This window comes from Haliaeetus albicilla, chromosome 9 (assembly GCF_947461875.1).
Source record: "Haliaeetus albicilla chromosome 9, bHalAlb1.1, whole genome shotgun sequence".
Lineage (NCBI taxonomy): Eukaryota > Metazoa > Chordata > Aves > Accipitriformes > Accipitridae > Haliaeetus > Haliaeetus albicilla.
Window position 1 is genome coordinate 7222051 of NC_091491.1, and position 23537 is coordinate 7245587.

Here is a 23537-nt window from a genome sequence, read left to right on the forward strand (position 1 = left end):
AGATCCCATTAAATAAACCCCCACCAAACAGCCGAATCTCACTGAAGGAAAAAGAAAGAGGAAAAAAATAATTAAAAAGAAGCCTCTATTCCAGCTCCCCTCTCGGGCTGCCCTCTGTTTATTCTCCGCTGCCTTTTTCCTGTTTAGCGTTTTACTATCTGCTCCCAGCAGGCAGGGACAAATTTGCATTTTAATGCAGCGTTGTGAGGCTGCACAAACCACCTGTGAGGAGGAGGCAGAGCTGGGGAAGGGCACCCCGATGGATGCTTGCCCCCCCCCCCCCCAAGTCTTGCCAGCTTCCCAAGAACTTAATATTCCCCTTAAAAAATGATATGCTCTTAAAAAAAAGAAAAAAAAATAAATCAGACCTCCTAAAGCATCCATCCCCTTCGTGCAACAGAGAGAGAGCAGGGAGTGAGGGTGAAAAATAGGAATTTTCCTCCGCTGAGCCCCAGCCGTGCTCCAGTCTCCTTCCTTCCCCTTCTCCTCCATCCTCCCCCCATCATCTCCCCCATCATTTTCTCGTGCCTTGAGTTTTCTCTCAACTGGCAACACCTATTAGGGCCCCTTTTCCCCAGTCCCACCCCAGCACGTCCCCGTTGTGCTCCCCTTGAGCTGCTACCAGCCACGTCCCCTCCATGTGCGGCTCTGTCCCTGTGATGGGACTTTTCAGACAGGGACAAGGACCACAAAACCCAAGGGGCTGTGAAGGACACGATTGCTTTTCCGTCCCCGCTCTCGCCCCCCGATGCTGCCTCCACCACCGTGGTCCTGCGCATCGAGCTGCCCCGCAGCACAGGGGATGCAGGGATATTCCTGACAGCGGGAGTGATTTATTTTCCAGGAATACAAGCGATAACAAGAGCCTCTCGGCAGTCATCTCCTCCGACCAGCCGGGGGAAGTTTAATTAAGGCAGGACCTGTGTGCTGCCCCCCCCCCCCCCCCGCAGTTGACATTAACTGGGCAGGATTTGCACAGCAGCCAGAATAATTACTTTGGTAATTGCACCATTATTTCTGGGGGCTCTTGGCTGTGTTTTTGCCTAGTTTAGCAAAGATATCTCCCTGGGGAAAGAGGAGGGATGTTCTCTTCTCTGGACCAGCTGGAGCTGAGGATGGACTTCCCCAGTGCCTCCAGGGAGTGGGAATAGGAAAGCCCATCAGGTCCCAAACTTTTGGGGCTCCTCCTCTGGGTTGGGAAGCTGTTCCCCTCCTGCCAACTGTGGGTCCTTCTGTGCTGCCAAAATATTCCCCCAGGGCAAGGGCTGCCCACACAGGGAGAGAAGCTGGAGCTGGAGCTGCCCCCCCCCCAGCCCTGGGGTAGGGAGCAGGCTGCACATCCCCGAAACACTTGGGAGCACCGGCAAGTCTCCGCAAGGCTTTAGGACCCTCCTATTAATTTCCACCTGTTTTCTAGGAATTCTGCAGCTCTTTCCAGGGATGGTGGGACATGAGCCCATCTAGGAGGTTTTCAGGGCTTGCTGGGAACTTTTGCTGCTCTCCAGGACTCCTCTTGGCTTGCCAGGAATTCCAGAGCCTTTCTTTCCAGGAATTTCCATTAGCTTCTCGTAAATTCCCTCCCAGATCCAGAGCTGGTTTCCAACTTGTTGGCTGCACACCTTGGATTAACAGCTTCAGCGAATCAATAGCTGGGTCAGTCGAGCTTCGAAACACCGCAGTACCCAGGCAGCAAGAAAGAGGGAAAGAGGGTTTGATTTTCCAGGAGTGCCTCAGTTTCCCCAGCTGTCTCTGGCTGTCTCTTGAAAGCCATCGGTGAGCAGCTGTGGGATGCTCTGCCTCGACTGACATCATGCAATTGCTGCGTGTTCAGAAATTCCCCCTAAATAAAATCAAAGCACCCTTGGGTGATGGGAGAATGGAGCTCAGGGATGGAGCCGCATGGGCAGCGGTGGGGTGCTCTACCGGGGCCGGGTCCTTCGGCACCAGGCCCCCCAATTCTGCACAAAGAGCCGTGCTCCCAGCTCCTGCAGCTGCTCCCCCAAACCTGCTCTGGGCTTTCATTCAAGTGCCTCAGTAAAGATATTATCAAGATGGCATTAGGAGAAGCAGATCCCTTTTAACCACCATTGCATTTTAAATAAGCTTCACTGCTTCCCGTAAGGTAAAACCATTTTCAATTCACCGACTCAGCACCGGGGCGGGAGGGAATAATTTCCCGCAGTTCGCTCCCACCCTGCCGATGGGATCGTGCCTGGCACGGGGCGGTGCCGGTGGGGTGATGCAGGTGTCCTCATGAGGGTCTGGCTCCGACCGATGCCACGGGCACCGCTGGCACAGCCCAGTGGGACCATTGTGCCCAGTGGGACCATTGTGCCCAGTGATGCCACGTCCCCGCCGCAACGGAGGGGGATCGCTCCCCGCAGTGGGGTGCAGCGAGCGCCCAGCTGGTTCTTTGCTAAATACAGCTATTCCTGGCCTGCTCCTGCCTGCGCGGCAGAGGCAGGCAGGGCAGGCAGCAGATGCTGCTGGCGGTCCCAGCAGCACCGCTAAAGAAAGGCCCTGATTTCATTAGTTCGTGGATTTAAAGGTCACGAAAGAGCATCTTGTCTGACCTCCCATGACACTGCTCAGCGAATGGCACCCAATTACCGGTCTGTTGAGGCTCTGCATTATGTCCGATTAAAGGGTTTCTCTTGGCCGTGACTGAAAACAAGGCTGCGAGGGCCTTCGTTTTCCCCGTGGGAGGCTGCCTGCCGTGGGAGAAAGCACCTCCCGAATATTTGGCTTTTGAGGGACCTGGGGTCTCTGCACTTCTGGGGCCAAAACACCGAGTGGTTTCTGGGGCCAGTCCAGGGAAAACGAAGCCTTTTGGCCATGCAGGAAAAAATCACGGATCCTTGTTCCTTGCAAATTAGGTGGTTTATGGCTTTTTTATGTTATCACTCTTCTTCTTCATTGGGAATCCAAAGAAGGAACTGCTCTGCAGGATGGAGACCTCCTTGGTGGGAGAAACCAGCTCAGCCTTGAGGGAAAAATGGCTTAAATTGGGATGCAAGTGGGAAGACCAAACTGGGGATGAAAACAGCATCTCTGTCACCATCCTGCATGATAGGGACAGGACGCAGAGCCCTGGTCCCTCAAAGCTCCTCTAGGTGGCCCTGCGAAATGGCTTCATCCATCTGTGCCTCAGTTTACCTTGACACTAATACATCCTTACCCTGCTGGGAAGCCTGTGACTGTGCAGGTTCAGGGCTGCAGTCTCAGATGCAGCCTAATTAATGAAAAAATAATTCACTGCTAAGGAATTAATCACAGCCAATTTTCACACCCTCTCTGTCCCCCTCCCTGGATTTACAGGGTCTTATTCTATCCTGTGCAAGATGCCATTTAGGACAGTTAAAAGTACACCCACCTCAGAGCAAATAAAATCCTTCCTCGGCCCAAACTTCCACCCAGCTCCAGCTCCAGCTTTGTCAGCGTTGTTTACCAGGGAGCTCATGTCCCAACATGACAGGACACTTTTACCCGCCCCGACCTTGCAGGGGTTCAGATCTTTTGGCTCCGTGTCGAAAGCAGTGGGTGCCCAGGTGGGGCCGTGCAAAAAGAGTAATTGGAGGCAGCATAGATCACGCTAACGATGGCAAATCCAATTAGCCAAGGGTTAAGCACTCTGCTGATGAAAACCAGGGGTTCAAACTGCTGAGCCAGCAAAAGCTCTGCACCGATCAATGCCATGTGAATAATATTGCTTGTTCTTGGAAGCCCATTTCTTTCTGTTTCAACAGTGAAATACATTTTGCCTGGCAGGACCCCGCTGAGCAGATTAATAAACCGCCCTGGTTTAGGTCTGGGGGGGTACGTAGAAACGCCGCCTTTCCCGGCTCTCCTGCACACACGGTTAAACAAAATGAGGAATAATTGCTGCTCACGTCGTGCTGGCGGCTGCTATCAAATGGTCCTGGGATTACTTAGCGAGTGAGGAGAATTCTCTGAGTTGTACCTGTAGCGGAGGGGAAGAAAATGCTGTTTCTAGATCAGTGTAATCCAACTATGGGTTTATGGAGCCGGAGTCCTCTGGGGAGCACAAGAGAGGGGACATGAGCTGGGAGACTCGGAGAAGCACCCAGCAAGAGCTGGTCCCAGCTGCACTCATCATCACCTCTGCAAGGTCCATGAGCAGGTCTGAGTCCCACCGTGGATTCTCTAGTGGCTACTAAGGGTTCTGCCTCTCCTCCATATGACCATTCATTCCCCCCATATTGCTGATCCTAATTCCTCCCAGCCACTCTGGGCACTGACCAGGATGTTCAGAAACACCTAAAAGCAGAGGCAGCTCCATGGGGAATCAGTGCACTCCCCTAAACTACCTCTCCCCAACCCAGATGCCTACAGGGACCTGCTGAACACCGCTGCTGCGTGGGATTAGGCTCAGTGAACACTGCCAGATAAATAAACAGGGGGGGGAGAAAAAAACCCCACAACAATAAAAAACCCCAAAATGCAAGTGCAAGCAGAGGTGACAATGGGAGAAATGCCTGCCCCAGCAGGGTTCTTGGTTCCAGCTGCTCGGAAAGGGCTCCTCGCCACTCCCAATTGATCGCTGGGTACTGCTTGCCTCGGTGATATTCAAGCCCCAAAGGGTGACTGCTTCCAAACAGGGATACACAAAACTGGCCTGGAGGTATGAGGAGCCAAAAGCTGCCTAAGTGAATGCTCCCTGGATGGGGAGAGGGACTGGGACCACGGTGGTGTCACCCTGCGTGTCCCAGGCTGAGCACAGGGGTTTGAGGCTGAGCCTGCCCTGGCCAAATCACCCACTCCAGTGAGGCTTTTCTTTAGCACTCCCAGCCTGCTGTGTGATTTCAGCTTCACAGGACACATCTTGTAGCATTAGATAACTAGGTAGGACCGGCTGGTGGCAGAGATGCTGCTGGCGGCTGGGGAAAGCATCACCTCGGCTGTTTTGGGAGTGATGGGTGTGTTGCATCCCAGCAGTTTGCTCTGAGTACCTCAGATTTGTCCCTGCTTCACCTGATTGCTTGTGGCTGAAACAGCAAGACACTCCAGGAGAAAAAGGACAGAAAAAACACATTCAAAACTAAAAATATTTCCTTTTGACATGTTTTCTTGGCTTGCAATAAGCAACTTCGATCTTTTGATCTGAAGTTTCTTCTCCCCTGACACGTCCTTTCATTGCATTTATTTATTTTTTGCCTTAAAAGCTGGAAATCAACCCAAGCCCTTTTGATTTTGACTGGAACAGACCAGGAGCACAGATGATGTCTCTGGAAAGTGGGTTTTTTTTTCTGAACTGCTCCAGAACTGGGAAGAAGAAAAACCCCAAATAAATCTGTTGTTGGCACAGCTGAGAAGGAGATACTGAATATGTGGAGGTCTCCGGAGGGGTTGGCCTTGGCTCAGCTATACCAACAGCTAGAGATGGCAAAATGCCTCTGACAAAAGCTGGAGGGGAGCTGGGCCGGCGCAGGAGCTGGGCCCCGCGGTGCTTGGCAGAGGGAGGATGGAGGAGGATCCCCAAAGCCAGGATGAAGCCCTCCAGCATAGAAATGATCCCATCTGGGGGACATTTCAAGGATTCAGTCTCTCAGCCTGGCTCGGACGGATGGAGATGCAGCGGGTCCTGCAGCATGGGGAAAGCCGCCTGCCCTGGCTCATCATGTGGTAACACTGCCATTGAGTTCCTCCTCTTCTACCCCCAGAAAAACTGGGACTTTGGGGATCTTTATAACTTGCAAGCTTATTTTGTGCTGAGATATTTCCTTCGGGTACTTTGCTAGATTTTGGCTGGCCCCAGCCCTCTTGGCTGGCTGGGATCGCACGGGACACTGCATGGGGTAATTACACACACTGGGCAGCGTTTGCGTTGGGGAATATGAGCCCACATGAGAAGCGTCATAGATCATCTCCATTTCAGCTAGGCTAAGCAGAAGTTATGGGCTTGGAAAGCATTGGAGGTGTGAGAGAGACAAGCCAGGGCTTTCTGGGAGTAGCAGCAACAAGTTCAGTGCCATTTCACCAAGAAACATCATTTCTGGTCCCACCGCAGCTGATGGCGTCGTCTTGCCTAGATGAATTGACTGCACACTGTGAATGCAACCAGGGCACAGGCACTCTCATGCACGTCTTTGCCCCCACACAGCAGCTCCCAAACCCTCTTGAAAGCAGTTGAATCATTTCATTAGTGTGTTTTTAAAGCCACCTTTGCTGTGGCTCTCAGGTAGATGTTTTATAACCAGTTTATTTTCTCTCTGCACTCAAAACATTCACAATACAGTTCAAATCACTGCAGTGCACTCATTTGCCAGGTCCTCTCTCTATTACCTGATTTTGTATTTAGGCTTTGCATTGCGGGTTATGATCAGGAGAGAGCTCTCCACCTATGAGTGTGGAAGCAAAGTCTCTCTGGGGCAGCTTCCCTGGGCTCTTATGATTTGATTCCCAGCTAATGGCTGTGGTTGAAAAGATACAGGTATCTTAAAACCTGCCCTCCTTTTGCTTTTAGATCTGGGGCATCTCTAACTCTGAAGACCTGAGCTCCCTTCTGGGGGGTTATGAAGTTACTGGCAACCTATTGCTAAAGACTACAGCCCCCAGCCTACAGTGCTGGGATGCTTTATCCTTCTCCTTGATGGCCCTGCAAGTTGGTATTTGCCTAACGTAGTCAGGGAGCGTTTTTGTTTCACAGCTCACTGATGCAGAGATGGCAAATTTCCCCTGTAATCAGGTTGTGATTTCGTCTTCCTTTCCCCCCAAACCCCTCAGTGTTTCAAAATAAGGTGTTTTTCCAAAGTGCATGGCAGAAGACACAGGAGGCAAAGCCAGGCAGGAGGGGAGGTGGCATCCTGGGCTACAAACCTTCCTCCCCAGCAGAGAGAGGAGAAGCCTTTGAACCCAAGTGGAAAAAGAAATGACACCGCTGGTGCACGGGGCCTGTGCTACACTTCCCACAAGTGCCCATGTCCATGATTGTGGTTGTTGCTAATCAATGGTGGATAAATTCAGCCCCTTCCCCATTTCTGACCCTCAGGACCCACCGTGGGTCTCCCCATCCCGCAGGCTCTGCAGATGTTGTACCTGCCCACCCTGCAAAGCCCCCGCGTCCCAGCCCGAGCTCATGCTCTTTGGACCGCTAAATCTGGGTTACATCCTAATAAAGGGAACAAAGACCCTCTTCCCCCTCCTGGACCATAACATGCAAACCACTGCCCCACCTCCACGGGCCTCAGAGATGTGTGTAAATGCAATGTGGGACGGATCCATGCTGGCTGTGGGGAGCTCTAGCCATTTTTCTTTCTTAGTTTTCCTCTCCTTCCCCCTTTCCCCCCACTCCAAGCACCATGTGATCTATAGCAAGATAACAGCTTCAATTACTCCAAATTGCTTATTGAGGAGTCTGTGGTAAATCAATGATTTTAAATGGGATCACAGAATAGCAATCCCAACAACAGCGGAATAAAAAAAAAATAAATGGAGCTGGTCGGCAGTGAGGAGAGGCGAAGTGGCCGGGCTGATTGCATTCAGGCTCTGCCACCACTGATGGGCACTGGAGCTACCAGCATGGGATACAGGAGACAGGATCCAGCCAACCTGCTTAGAAACTTGTCTGGATAAAGCCAAGCGAAGGATGAGCTTGCAAAGGTCTGAGCAAGCTCCCCTTGCTCTGTTGTCTTGGGTGTTGCAAGTAAAATTGGGATCAGCTCTTCAGCATCACACCTGGGACAGGATCCACAGTGCTGGACTCCCAGACGTGGCATGTGACTGTCCCTACAGCAAGGTCCTGAGCTTCCTTGCACAGGGCAGGGAAACTGAGGCACAGGTGCATGGACCCCCCGGGCTCTGCCCATTGGGCTCTGAGGCCACAAACTAGGCTAAAATCCCCCCACATGTGCATGTGGATCCCTGGGCACAGTCTACATCTCAGCATATGTTTGCAGACAAGGTGTAGACAAGGCCAAGTTCCCACCAAAGCCGTTACTCATCCCCTCCAAATTTAATTTCTGCGTGAAAATATCCCCAGTCTTCTCAGAACAAACAGCTTGTTGGTCGCTACCAAAGAACATGAGTTATCATGTCCTTAAATATCCATTTTCTTGCTTTTAAGCGCTCAGGTTCTTGCAGTGAGTTAGTGAGAGCAGAAATGCTGTCACTTAGCAACCTCCCCAGTTTGGAGGATGCAAAGGGAAGTGGTGATGGGGGATTTTTGTCTTTCTTCTTCTGGAATTTCCAACTTGGCTCAGTCCTGAAATTTCTGTGTGCATGTCTGCGAGGCAAGACAAAAATGAAGATGCAGGCAAACAAAAGCTCCATTAGACATGTCAGTAAGTGGATGAATGAATGCTCTTCTCTTCAGGTTTTTCCCTCCCCCACGATTAATGAATTTCATTTACTGCATACAACCATACCTTCATCTTCATGGTCAAGGCAAGAAGCCGCCCTGCCTCAGAGCAGGCCAAATAGACAGAGATGCAATGGATGGAGGGATGGATGGAGGGAGGGATGGTTGGAGGGATGTATAGATGGGCTTTTAGTAGGCATGGTGCTGCTCACAGTGTCCCATCTGGCAGAAAACACATCAGTTTGGTGGCAATGCCTCATGCTTTTCAGGGATGGGATGAAAAAAACCCTACAAAATCTCAGGACAAGTTTTGTGTTGCTCTCCGTGGTCATTTCCTAGCCCTGCCACCCAAATCTGGAGCATATCAGTCCATACAAGCCTGTTGTAAAATAAGCGGAAGGGGGAGAGTTGGGCCTGACACGTCAAAACCCAAGAGCAGGTGCTGGAGAAGGTTGTGGTAGTTCTGGGGCCGTGTGGGTCAATTAACTTCACTTAGCTGCAGGGTGGGATAAAAAGTAGGTTATAAAAAGCATTCAGAGAGTCTTGCACGGACATGGGGTGCGTTTGGGATGCGTTTCACCTGAGGAAAGAGAAGCTGGATGGAGTTCCAGACCCTTGGCTCTGGGATGAGCTGTTTCATGGGGTTTAGAGAGTTCAGGTTAAGAGCGGGGATGAACATCCCCAGGAGTCAAGGCTGAGGCTGTCATTGCAGCCCCCAGGTGGGACACTTCGGCTCTGCTACATCCCTCCTGCCCGAGCATTCCCAGACAACGCTACAACACTGCCCTCAGACACAGGACACCGCTGGAGTTATCAACCCGATTAGCCCAGGAATGCAGGAGAAGTGATGGAGGAGAGGGGTCCCAATGCTTCTGCCAGGGTGTACACAGAGCAGGGACAGCAGGGATTCCCCTCGTACATGAACTGGACTTAGGGAGAGGAAGCAGGTAAGCAGAAACAGTGCAGAAACCACCTCGTTTGCAGGGTGCAGAATAAATGGGGCCAATGATGCTCATGGTGAGGGGCCCCATCACTTCTGCCCTCCCTGTTCTGGTCCCCCGTGGGTTTCTGGCTGCCATGTGGGTCCCACTCTGACACATACTGGTGGGAGATGGCTCAGCCCCACTCTAAACGAGGTGTCTGAAACACAACCTCCATGCTGCTTTAATAGACTACTTATTATATATATATTTAGTGAGCAAAATGCCACCAATCTTGCAAATACAGCTGGAACAGGCACCACTACAGAGCACCATCGGTATCTATTATGTGACTGCTACATAACATTCCTAATAATTAATTGTTGGTTATTTTGGAGGCAAGAACTTGCCCATTACACACAATGTGCAATTAGCTGTGTTTAAAAAGCTCTCTGTGAGGCTGGATTCAGCAAACTTGGCCCACCAAGACGAGCAGTTAAGCACATGCTTAACTTTAAGCAAGTGCTTTTGTCTCTCTGACTCCAGATTAAGCATACGCCTAACTCTGTTGCTTATTCTGCACTTGATTTATTGACTGATGTATTTAAAAATGTACTATAGCATTCCTGACAGTTTAAGCTTCAGAGACCTGTCCAAGAATAATTTTTATGATCAGAGACGGAAGCAAAATCTAACTCAGTTATAAACTGACATTAGAAAGCCGTCAGCTCTGCGGTTTTCATGGGGTGGCAGCATGTGGAGATCTCAGCGTGGGCACACATGTGCCTCCTTGTTCAGCATCACAACCTGATTTGCAGTTTCCCTCATCTCCAGGGTGGTTTTCTCCCTGGGAATCTGGTGCTGGACCTTAAAGAGGGGACAGAAGGGGTAGCAGAGATCAGAGAGCACCCTTGCGAGGAGCTGCATCCACAGCAAATTCAATTCCCACCCCAAAGGAAGATCTGGGATGGGACGATTTAAGGACCAGCAAATGCCACAGTTCCTGCCAAGGCTGGAGGTTTTGCTGGTGTTGACACAGGCTCCTTGCCCGTGACAAGTGAGCAGGATGGGTCCCACCATGGCTCCCTCTGAATCACGAGGGGAAAAGCCCCGTCTGCCAACCCTTGAGCTGCTGCTCATGTCGGGGACAAACTGAGCAAAGTCTCTTCTCACTTTGCTGCTCTCCCCATCTGTAAATACTTAGAGATAGCAGCCGTAAAATTACCTTAGAGAGAAGGCAGCGGTAAAATTACATCAAGCCTAGGGGCTTAAACTGATTGAAGGATACATTTTCCAAGCTGATACAGCTAAGGCAGCAGCAGAGCACTCGTGCACCAAGCAGCCGGTGGAGTTTGATCATTTTTTGCCCTTCTAACTAGCCAGACAGCTGGAAGAAGTCCCACAAATATTTTGGGAACATTTTCAGGAGGAGAAGTGCAGTGATGGGGGGAACACATTAGTCAGAGGCAAAAGTCTCTGAGATTTTCCAATGCAAACATCCGTTGCTGGAAAAAAATATAGGGATAGTGTTAATCTTGGTGCTGCAGTCTGCGCTGTCTTCTGGCCCTTTGGGAGGTTTCAGCATCAGGTTGTGAAAGGTGATGGTGGTCCTGGAGCTGGTGCTGTTGGGACAGAAAGGGAGAAGGAGACAGTGACTGTCCCAGGAAGGGCACAGCTGAAATATATGTGTTATCTTTAAAAAAAAAAAAAAAAAAAGACTTTTGCGCACCTCCTCCCCATTAATTTCCAGCCTCCCTGCCTTCTCTCTGCCCCTTCCCCAGGGGCTACATCACATCCCCCCAGCCCCAGCCTGTGCGGAGCAGCCTGACCCGGGGCACGAAGGGGCTCAGCCCCGTGGGACCTCGATTCGACAGCCGAGATGAGATCGGGTATATTTGCTCTGACCCGCCCTGGCACCTCTAATTATGATTAATGGCTGTGACGGTTATCTGGTTGACTTTTACGCCGCACCCCAGCCAGCGCTGGGGGCACGGATGCCTGACCTGCCCCGGCGCGTGGGGGCCAGCGCTGACACCAAGAATCGATCACGGCGGCTGCGGCTATTGCTATTGCCGGGAGCGGGAAAGGGAGAGCGCGGGGAGGGGAGAGAGGTCTGGCTTTGCTCTGCAGTGGGAATTTCCCCAGGGGACATGAGTAAATGTGCCAAAAAGATCCTTAAGCCTCTTCAGTTACCCCCCCCTTGCACCTTCTCTGGGCTTGCCGCAGGGTGGGAGGGAGGAGATGGGGCAGGGGGGCTTTTGACCCTAAACCTAAAGGTCAAAATCTTGAGTGATTTTTGTCGTAAAGCCTCCAAACCTTCTCACCTCCCCAGCCACAGAAATCTGGCTGTCAAAGAGATTAAACATCCACTTTCCCCCTGCGAGAGATGGCAGGCAGGAGGGAGCGTGATTCAGCCTCACACCCCATGTTCGATGGACTCGCACGCCAAACCCCTTCCCCAGGGCAGAGCCTGCTGTGACCCGACCCCCCTTCCAGAGACCCTCCTTCTCCCCAGACCTTCACAAGGACAGAGCAGGAGTGTCCGAGCTGCTCTGCGTTCAGCTCTCATCGATGGGCTTGGGGACTAAAAGCTACCCAAGAGCCCGTCCTGTCCCGTCCCCAGCTCACCCCATCACTCCTGCTGGCATAAGGGAAGGAAGGCAAGGCAAGAAGAGAGCAGGGGCAAAGGGCAAAATTACCTCTTTGGGCAGCAAGGGGAGATTTCAAACAGCATTAGCCAGTCTCTGCTCATGTCATGGCATCACCTTCCAGGGGGAAGAAGGTGGCTGGGGAAGGGGAGCCTGGCCCCGGCACCATGGTGGGATAATGCCATGACCTGCCCGCTACACTGAGACAATGTGAAGCAGCCCCAGGGAGAGCTGGTGGGGGTCAACCAGATGCACGAGACCGCGCTGGCCTCACCGAATTCAGCTCCGATGAAATGGCTGGGGGGAGAATACGGGCTATGAATTGGCTGGCTGCAGCTGAATGTGGGCCTGGTGCTAGCAAGATGCTACTGTGGTACCCAAAAGGGCTCTAATGATCTGGGAGGAAAATAAAGGCAGGTGTCCTGATCGCAGCTTACTGCTCTCCAGCTCATTTCTGAAATAGTTCCTGGGTTCATAATGAAGTACAAGGTTATGCTGGACTTTAACAAACAACACAGACATGGCAATATGCTAATAAATGCTGATTTAAATTTGATGGAAGCCAGGAAGAATTATCCCAGAATGTATTAATTAGTGTGATTATGAGGTGTTTGAAAAATGAAAATGCAAAGCAGAGGCTATAACGAGGAAAGGTATTTAAGGAGGGAGAGCCTTTGAAGCCCTTCCCAGGGGGATGTGCCTCGATTCCTGCACCGAGGCCGGTCCTCTCCCCAGGACTCGCTGCAGCACCTTCCCCATGACCACCCGGAGCCGAAGCCCTGGCCGTGCTCCCAACTCCCAGCAGAAAGCCCCGAGCAACTCATGGCCCAGCACTCCATTTGTCAAGGTGCGATGGGGCTGCGGGAGCGGGAATTGCTGGCTGAGCTCTTCTCCCCAAGCGATTCAGCACTGCAAAACTCTGCTTTGCTGTAAACACACTGGCAGCTCTTGAAATCACTTACTTCCCTGCCCAAATGCCTCCTCCAGGGAGCATGATGCTGCCTCTCGCAGAGCAGCGTGCTGGGGTCGGCTGCCGGTGGGGCAGGCACATGTTTCCCCTGAAAGGGAATAGGTTTTCAAAGTGAATCTTAAATCAGCAAGCTGATGGGCAAGCCTGGCTGATTTTCTTCTTGCTCTCTTTTTGGTATTGATGTTATTTTACCCCCAATATTCCTAGTTGTCATTTCCTCCACCAGTGTCTTCCCCCTGCAATTCCCCAAATCCCACAATGTGCATCAAACTCATTCTTCAACCACCAAACTGGGGCTGGTGCTTCTTCTCTGCTGCAGAAACCTTCCCAGTGCCTTCCCAGGAGGACAGCAGCTCATGGAGAAGGACATGCTGTGGCTCTGCCATCGGGACTGCGAGTATCAACCTGGGATGGAGCAAACCTGGGGGCACAGCACCAGCACCAAGTGCTGTGATGGGGTGCGATACCCCAGACTGCTTTAGAACAACATCCCTGAGCTCCTTTGATGCAGAGCTGAGCAAGGAAATGATGCTCAGCAGTGCTCACATGCACGGTAAAGGCCATCTTGCCCTTTACTGAAGGTTACGTGACCATCCCAAAGCAGATCTCTCTCTTTTTCTATCTTTCAGCACAATGATAATCATGTTGGTGTAGTTTCCCACTACAAAATGCTGCAGGACAGTGACAGTGCCAGGATCAGGCTGAGATCCCACTTCTGCTCTGTGTCAGTCTGTGCCCTGTTCACCAGCCCCGTTGCCAGTGAGAGCGGCTGGATGGACAGAAGGATGGACATTTGTCTGGAGGAGGCCAGGGAGCATATATGGGGATGGGTACACGGTGCTTTTCTGGGGGTTGGCAGCTAGCTACACAGCCCAACTTGAAAGACTTCCCTCTCCTGTGATGGCACAGATTTCTTCACTCCTACCTTTCATCATCAAAGCAGACGCATGCTCTGCAGCATCTCCCAGCTGACAGCCCTCCCGTGCAGCAGCCCCAGCAGGCACGCAGCCGAGACAGGGGCAGGATTTCCCTGAGCTACTTTCAGCTGCTCCTCGATGCACACTTGCATGCATTTATTGATTGCAGCAACCCCGCTTAGCTGTGGCCATGCAGCTTCTCACTGGAGCATCGGCCCCATGGTCCTCCCAGTCTCCTCATCAAAGCCCAGGACTGAGCCTCAGCTGAGAATGTAAAAGTTTCCCAACTCCGCCTGCCCTATTTGCTGTAATAAACACTTAGCCATAGCCTGAGCTGTCACAGCTCCAGACTGAAGTGTGGGGAAAAAGACCCCAAAGCTGACCCTTCATCTGTCACAAGGCAGGAGTTTACCTAACGGGCTATCGTCATCACGCAGCAGTTTGTCCTCTCGCATCTGCCCCTGCTCTCCTGCCGAGCAGAGCTGAAGGAGCTTCACGCCAGGAGGGCTCACACCTATTCCCAGCAGGAGCAAGAAGTGCTGGTAAAACTCTCAGCATTTCTTGTAGGGAGCAAGTTCAACGCGGGGGAGAAGGGCTGGAGGGCACAACCACACAGGCACAACCCCGACCCCAGCTGGCCTCACCGTGGGTGATGCTACCTGGGCACGATGCTGATTTGCACCCCGTAGAGTGATGCACCCGCTGGGTGGGCTGGGGATGCCGGCAGCAGCAAGCTGGCTGGCTCCAATGGGAGAGGCAACCAGGTCTGGGATTTTTTTTCCAAAAGCCTCAGGGTTTTAGGCATTCAGATTTATAGACGTTTGCTTAATGCAGAGGCTGGGGAGGAGGAAATGGAAATTCATGGCTAAATGGCTCTATAGGAGGGGGCAGATGGGTGGGTTTTTCTGTTTGGAAATCTCTACCTACCTTCCTGCATTTGGCTTTTAAGAGCCCAGTTACCCAGATTTTCATTGACAGGCTCTTCAGGAAGTTCAGAAACACCCACCCGTCCAAGCTGGCATCCTTCATGCCAGAGCTGCCCCAGCCTCAGGCATCGCCTTCTTGTCCTTTTCCTCCAAAAGGTTTTAAAGGAAAAAAAAAAATGTTCCCAGCTGCCACCTTCTTGGAAAAAGAGGATGTAGGTTAAAAATATCTTACTGAAAGGAAAAAAACCCCTATTGATAAGAAAAACCAAGCCAAAGCAAACTGAACCCATCTACAGACCTTCAAGTCTCCAATCCCATCTTCAAAGCTGAAGGCATCAAGGGCGCCTTTCCACTCCCTCCAGTAAATCCTTACACTTCGTGTCTTTCCTGTGAAGTTCTCTGTGTATAATTCATACTTATTCCTCCACCATCATGGTTTTTTCCCCCCTCATTTTCAGGCAATGCCTACAAAAGCAGAGCTTCCATTACCAGCCAGCACATGCTCATTGGCAGCTCATGCACATGATGAAAAATCAACTTGGGGAGCTTTGGTGGTCAGTGCAGCCCCTCATCCCTCCTGAAGCTGTGACCACCCTCCTCTCGGTGGGCAAGGGAGCTGTGGGGCTAACGTGGGGACCGAGCTCACCAGCATGAACTGAGATCTGAAATAGTTTTCCAAGACTGAAGTGACCATGAAGCTCCAGGTCCGAGTGTCCCCTGTGGTGGCTTCAGCGCTGGCGTCCTGCCTGGGTTTGGACAAGGCGAGGTGATGAATCCTCAGGTCTCCACTGGCGAGAGAAGGCATTTGCATTAAAAAAAGCAAACAATTCTTGCTCTTTGAATATCAGAGAAACACACCTTCCTCAAAGCCCAGAGCCACTGGCTGCCCCACGGCCCCACCAGCTGCAATGGGAGGGCACCCAGGGGTGGCCCCACACCCCGTTTCACCCCGCTTCGCCCAAGTCGCATCCTGGAGAAGTTCAAAAAGAAGCAGGCAATGTCTCCCCAGACCACACCAGCCCATTCGGAAGGGAAAGATTTTGATTCAAAGTGACTGCTCCTTTGGAAATTTCCTCCTGCTGAAGGAGAAGCACAAACAAAAACCCTTTTCTTTGGGAAAAACAAACAAGGAAACCAAGCTCAGATCAGAAGGGAAAGCCATAATGGGAGCAGACACTTCCCCCACCACAGCTGAACTGACCGCTGACAAATCGTTTCAGGTCAGTGCAGAACAACACAGGCTCTCCTCGGAGCTGGAGAGGCCGTGAAGGAAAAGAAATGCACCAATTAATTTGGGTGTTTTTAATTAGGGCAGCCCGGCTGGGCTGCAAAGCCGGGCTTAGCTTGGTGTGGGGCTGAGCCTGGGGATGGGCCCTGAGGTGTGAATCCGTCCCTGCCCGCGAGGTCCTGGCACACCCTGGCCTTGGCTGCTGCTGCTTTGGGGTTGATGGAGTGGGAGAAATGCCATTTGTTACCCAGGTCACCCCACCTGCTCAGGTCGGGGGGTTTTGGAACTTGAGGAGGACCCGGACGGTGAGCGGGGGGGTTGTCTTTATCCTCCGGAGCAGCAGTGACAGCAAAACTCATATCCAGGCAAGGACGGACAGACATGATCCCCCTGTGGGTGGCCCCACAGGGCTGATGGGGCAGGGAAAGAGTTTGCAACACCTGGGTCTCTCTGCAAGAAGGGCTCGGCGCAGGGCAACACGTGAGATGGCTGTGGGCATCCCACAGGACACGAGCGTCCACCCTGGGGACTCACTGCCCGGGTGTGTGCAGAGGAGGGTGATGAAGGGATGAAGCCTCCTGGGACCCTCAAGTCCTCACCACCTCCTCTTGCAGGGCTCCAGGCATCTCAGGGCAGTTCAGCCCTAGATGAAGGTGCAACGGGTGGTGCAAGGAGAGTGAAAAAGAGAGGGTGTCAGCTCATGGAGATGCTGGGGTGATGGCCGAGCTTTGGCAGTCCCATCGCCTCCTGCGGCTGAGCACGGTAACTCTGGATTTGGCAAGCAGAAAGCTTTTCCCCTTCAAAAGCAAACCTGGTGCAATGCTGTTGCAATGCTGGGAGGCTGAGCATGGGTGGGGGTAGAGCCTGTGGTGGGATTAAATAGAAATCCCACCAACACTCAGGGACTGAGCCCTGCAGCGCTGGGGGAGGGAGCCTGGGGTCCGGCACTCCCGGCTGCACCCAACTCCCATCCTGGTGAGCGATTCCCTTGAACTCAGCTAAAAGCCGCTGCAGGCCACTTACAGATAGCAGGAGAAAAGGCCAAGAAGGTCCGAGGTGTCCGTTCCAGGTGAGTCGGGGCTGTCTGGCGAGCCCACGCCGGGTGGATGCTCAGGTGGGGGCACGTGGCCGAGCAGAGGAGAGAGCTGCACCTGGAGGCAGAGAACTCAGTGATCTATCGAGCATCCCAGCGCAGGCTCTGCAGCAAGACTTTAATAGACTTATCTTTACCACAATAATGTATTTTATTTTTCCAGTGCACATTCATTATTCACACACTTATTTCCCCACGGATTATGTATGCTGCCTGAGCTCTGTTCTCCTGCCGTATTTTCACAATGTCGGCTCTGGTACCTACTTATTTTTACAGCATTGTCACCTGCAAACGGGTTTCTATTTAATCGCCAAAACTAATAATACGGCTCAGTGGAGATGTCAGAGGTAGGATGCTCATTCCCTTCCAAAGTCCCTCGTCTGACAAAGACCAGCTGGTGGCACCGAAGCATCCTGCGTGCAACAAGTTTCGGGGCTTTCGGACCACCTCCTGTGCAGATCCTCCACCACGGTGGGTAAATCTTGTGGCTGCAGCATCCAAAGCCCCAGGATGGAGTTTGCTGGAGGAAAAGTGAGGGATATACCATGCATCAACCCTAGTCCCTCATCCCAGGTTTAAAGGGACTTTAAAAGGCTCCCCAAACCCACCTCACAGTCCATCGCTGGACCAGAGCTTCCCGATGCCACATGGCACTGCAAAACCCTTTGACCTGTGCTTCGCTACACGGTCCATGAATATTTTTGAATCAGTCAGACCTGGGATGACCCACGGCACAAGAGGAAAAAGTACGAAGTAGCTGCTCGTTAAGTGAGGACATCTGTGAAGCGGGTGAGTGCTGCTGTAGTGGGATGAGCAACATCTGCTCAGAGACATTGAGCTTGGTCTGCAAGGCTTCTGCACAGAGCAGCTGCATGAACTGCACCTTGGTAGCCCAATTTCCAGCATTTCTGGATTTCCAACCTCTTGGCATGTTAAAGTGAAGACTGGTCCCTTACCATGGGTTTATGTTAAGCCCAACTCTTACCCACAGTTACCAACGGCACACGAGCACGTCCAAATACTCATGCACACAAAGCCACCATGCTGTGCCTTCCCCCATATACAGCCCCCCCCACACACCGCATTATCACACCACCTAACGCCCTGATGATCTATTTTTGAGCTGGATCTTGGCTGGTTTTGGCATTCTGGTGTTTCGTGGAAGATGATGATTTAATTTCATTGCTTTCCTTCCCTGGGAGAGGGAGGTTACTTTACACTGGAGGAAGTGAGGGCTCGTGTTTGCATGCATGACTTTCCATGTGGGGGAAAACAGCACAAAACTTCTGCAAACTGTGAAGGGCTCTGAAAGGAAGACATACTTCTGTTTTTTCTAGGGTTTAGATTAGCTGCACACTGGGTTCAGGGCTGAATCCTCAGGCAGCCGAGGGGAGCTCAGCACCTTCATGCCAACCATCTCCCTTCTCCATTCACTCAACTTCAGCCTTGCAACCCAGACAGCGAGGATGGGCTGAGAAAAGCAAAGCCTCCAAGTGCTCAGGGAGAGAGTTTTCCTTGCAGTTGCTTTGTCAGTCCCTCCGCAGGGGCCGAGCAGCCCGTACGAGGTGTCTCCTGGACGGGTAAGCACAAATCAGTCCTCATCCTTCACCTTGCCATTGGGTTTCCTGGTACCCTGCAGGACTTGCCAGCTCATGCTCTTGTCCCCAGGCACAGCCTGACCAAGGTCACTTTGGCTGAGCTGCCCCCAGGGTCCTGCCCTGCCTCCCTGCTCTCAGCCTGCACCCAATTCCCAGCCCTCATCCACCACCGGCTCCCCATTTTCTCTTCCAGCCTTTTATATTATAACTCCTGAGCCATGCTTCACCCTGAGTCTGGATGATCCCCATCCAGGATGGGTCCCTGTCCCCATGCTGCTCCCCCCAGCACAGCCCTGTTTTCACTGCACAAGTTATTCTCACCCGTAATTCTTCTCCCCCACCTTTAGCCGGTGCATTATTCTGCCCACGTCCCTGCGCTCGCTCCCAGCCTTCAATGAGAGTCATAAATAAGGCATAAGGCACGCTAAAAAGGGAGAGAAAACATTTAATCTTTTCTTCTAGTTTGTTGCAGAGTCAAGGTAGATCTGGCCACTCAGGATCCCTCCACCAGCCCCGGCCGGCTGCTCTCACCCTCCCTGACACTCACTTATGGAGATGGGAGGGTGAGAAAGGATGGATGCCATTCCCCTGGGGTTAACCTTATAAGACAATTTTTCTTCTGTTTTTTCTGCAGATGGCAAGTGCCAAACTGCACACGAGTGGGGACACTGGTGCATCCCAGGGAAATGATGGAGATGCCCCGTTAACTGGTTTGTGAGTCCTCAAAATAGAGGGCTCAGTCCCTGAAAACACCAAGCTCTGCACCCCACAGAGGTTATTTGGGGAAAAAAAGAAGAAATTATCCTATAGCTAAAATCCATTTAACCCCCCAGTGTGAAATCCCAATGCAGAGGGCACCTCCCACCGCCATGCTCACCATGTGCTTCCAGTTCAGCAAAAAATTCAGGGCTGGGTTTGATCAGGAGCTTTTCCTATGACTCAAGGACAGGTCATTCGTTGTGGGCTTCTGCCAGGGGGGGTTTTCAGCAGCGCTCCGAGACCACGGGCGAGCATCCCCGGAGGGAGCAGTCCCTGGATGCTGCTGCCTGCTGGAGAGTTGCCGCGGCGGCTGTGTTGCTGCCATCCCTCAGCGATGCCAGGATGAATGTGCTGAGCTCCAGAGAAACAAAAAAAAAAAAAAAAAAGGGGTATTTTGGTTTCCGTAAGCCTGGTTTCCTGAAGAAAAGAGGTTTATGCAATCACACGCCCTGTGCCTGAGACAGCCAGCGAGTCTTCCCTCGTCATTTATACCTTACGAGGCAATTTGAACCAAATTTGACAGTAATAATAGGAATCTGAAGAGAATTATGTTCTGACAGGCTTGGTGAGGATCCACAGACTGGCAGAGGAGTGAAAGACATAATTAATGGTCCCACTGAGGAAAAGGCCACGTTGTGAGTGTTTTCCTTACTAGATAGCAGAGACTCCACAGGCAATTAAAAGCAATCCCCAGGGGGAAAGCCTTGGTCAGCGTTTTTGCATTAACCAGCAGGGAAGCCACCAGTAAGGAATCCCCAGCTGGCAGCAGGTACTCTGGGGTCTGCTGGGGCAAGTCTGGCAAAGAAAGCCTTTCCCTATTTGGGACACCCCACCGTTGCTCTCCTGTGTGGATTCTCTGGTGTCTACTACATGGTTGTGCCACCCGGCAGCCTTCTCACCCACCCGCTCACCTCCTGTCCCACGCTCACGGCTGCGGCCCTGGGAGGAAGAAGGAGCTTCAGCCAGATGCAAGGAGCCCATGGGTGTGCATGGTCCTCACCAGCTGGATCCGTCCCTCGATCCTCACCCTCCATGAGGGCATCACAGTATGTGCTGCCCTACATTTCCCCAGCACAGAGACCGTCTATGCGTGCTCGGAGGACTGACATGCTTGTCCTGCCATTTCCACTTAGCTCTGCGCAGGCACAGGGATGCGCTGTACATATCTTTAATCTTAAAATATCACTTGTTACACCCAGAATCCAACTGAACATTGCTATTGCAGCTGAAGAAACACCAGTTTGAATCCTCAGGAGATTTAAGGCTTGTTTCAAACCTAAACTTTAATCTTCCTGACATTTATTTTCCTTCTAAAAAAATTGTCTTAAACAGCAAATGCAAAAGCTCCTGTTTCTGTCGAGTTTATAGCAAAGCGGGTCCCCCATAAGCCATCCATCCAGGGCTCAATTGGACCAGGGTGGGATTCAGCATCATCTCCCAGAGGGATTTTTTTTTTTTGGCTCTCTGTATTCTCACAACCTAAAGGAGGCTGCCCTGGGGCACAGCGGGCTGGTAAGGAATTAAAAAGCATTTAAAAAACAGTAACAAATTGTCCTACCTGCTGCCTCCCTCCTGCAATCTCACCTGCATCAGCTGGAGGGAAAGGCTTTGTTTGCCTCCAAGATTAAAAGTTCCCTTTCCCTTCATGTCCCTTATTTCAATATTTGGAAACTAGACTGTTTTGCAGCAATGCGTTTTGTCTCCTCTCCATTTCCTTCCCCTGATGGGAAATAATTTACCGAAGCTCATGGCGGTCCCCAGGCAGCTCCAAAAGCTCCATTTTGGGGCCAAATTCCCCCTTTACCAGGGTGAGAGACCAAGGGGCTGTTGGGATTTTCCTCCAGCAACTGGTTTCTCCTGAAAACACCAGAGAAGGGCTGAAGCTGTGCATGGATATATGTGACATTTTTTTGGCTAGAAAAGTAAAAACCCCAACAACCTGCTCTGTATGGTCACTATAATGGTACCCCCCCCGCCCCGCGCTCCCTGGCACATCACCGTGGGTGGATGAAACCCAGCACTGGCACTTCCCCTTCTTTGATAAATGCAATGAACCCCCAAACCCAAGAGGTTTGCAAGAAAAAGGAAATAAAATAAATAAACCCAAGTCCCAGTGCTGGGAGAGAGGCAGAGCCTGTGGAGGCTGGCCCAGCAGAGGAATGGGTGGGAATAAAACAATAAAATGAAGGCAGAAAGAGTCAATCTAAGAGGAATTATTTAAGAGGTAGAAGCAAGCTGCTAAAAAGGGGGGGGGAAAAATCAACCCTCTCTTGGGGGGGAATAAAAACGTTCGAGCAAAAGTAGGCCATTTGCTAAACAATAAAAGGGATGAAGCAGATGATGACTCTAAAATGGCTGAGATGCTGAACTGCTTTTAAAAATCTGCCTTTATCAAGAGAAATGTGGAAAAGTGGTTTGGACAATTAGGAAGTAACAAAGGCCTCATAAAAATAGCTCCAGGAGGAAGAGAAACACTCGGGAAATGGGAGCGTGGCAGCAGCATCGTGGCAGAGCGCATTAAGGGATTAACTGATGGAGGGGCTGACCCTGCGCTGCGGACTGAGTGGGATGGATGGGTACCAGGGTATGGGGCCGCATCCTGCCCTCTCCTGGCACAGGACCAAGAGCTCCTAAATCTGCCGCCAGCACTGACTTGGGCTTTGGGAAGCATGGAATAGGGTGAAATGAGAGAGGCTAATGAAGATCCCGTCAGCCAAATTGGAGTGTTGCCTCTTCTTCGCCTTTTAATAGCAGAGCCAAATTAAAGACGGCAAAGCAAATTCTCTCTGGATATCAGGATGCGATATCGCTTCCCGGGGGGTGAAATGGAGGAATGATGGAATTAAATTAAGAAAGAGGAAGTTAAAATTGAATATCTGAAAGGAAACGTTGCTTGGAGTAATTCTCTGCTCAGCTGGGGATCGGCATCCCGGAGGGTGATTGCAGATAAAGTCCGATAGCACCTGGATCTCTTGGCATCCAGAAAGCATTTCAATCAGTTGTGGGAGCTGCTCTGAAGTGCATAAAGAGGGGCCGCATGCTGCCCAAGGGTGGGTCAGAGCCCACCATGCTGCAGGGAAGGGCCCTGGGGATGGGGGAGAATAGAGGGGAAAAAAGGAACAAAATATCCAGGCAGGGTGGACTTTCCTGATGGTTTTTTTCTGCATTACAGCCACCTGAACCCTCACTTTTCAGGGTGGGAAGCAACAGGGAGCAGGAGGAGATGATCTGAGTCCCTGAGAGACCTGACGCACATCATCACACAGGGCATCTGTCTGCTGCCTCAGTTTCCCCCAGGGATAACATGAAGGAAAGGCCATCATATTCCTACTTCTCTTTCCTATTGCTCTGTATAGACTGGTGAAACAAAACTACCCTAACAGGTCAGCCCAAAATCCAGCCTTTCCCCAAACTCAGCCTCTGACCATGCTCAGCAGCAAAGCTGATAAATACAGCATGAGAGCATCGTGCTGCTCCCCTAGCTCTTCTCCCCATCTCCCAGGTTCTGTATTTTAGGGACGAGGACAGGGGATGCCCCAGCTGCCCGGGGCAAACATCCTCTCGTGGGCAGCTCCAGCCTGGAGAGAGGATGGTTCCTGCGTCATGGCCAGTGGAGAGGAGGCGGTGGGTGGGAGAAGAGGAGTGTTTCTCCGCCAGCCCGAGAACAGCCTGGGGCTGGTGTAAATCTGGCCGCTCCCAGGGGTCACTTCTCCAGCTCTGACTCAGCTGGGCTCTGCTCTTCACTGCTCTCCCTGCCAGCCCCATCCTCTTCCTCCTCCTCCGGCCAGCCTCTCCACGCCTCCCACAGGGAGCGAATGGCATGTCCCAAACCCCGCTGCTGGAAACCCCTGTTACAGAGCAGGGAAGCACCTGGCAGCCTCTTTGCACAGGGAGAAAGCAACAAGGGGGAAAAAAAACATGGAAAAAGCTCAGAATAAGGCAATTTGGGGTGCCAGCATCCCCAAGTTTTCAGAAGTACTTTTAGCGTCAAGTTTTGAGCTAAAGGAAACAGCTGTATAAACCCTTTCAGCAGGATAGGCAGGAGGTGGGAGCCAACACCCTCATATTTTCATTGCACTTTTCCTTAAACCACCCTGAGTCATGCAATTGGCAGCACCCCCCCCACTTCATCTGAAATGAGAGCAAAGCATCACCAGCATC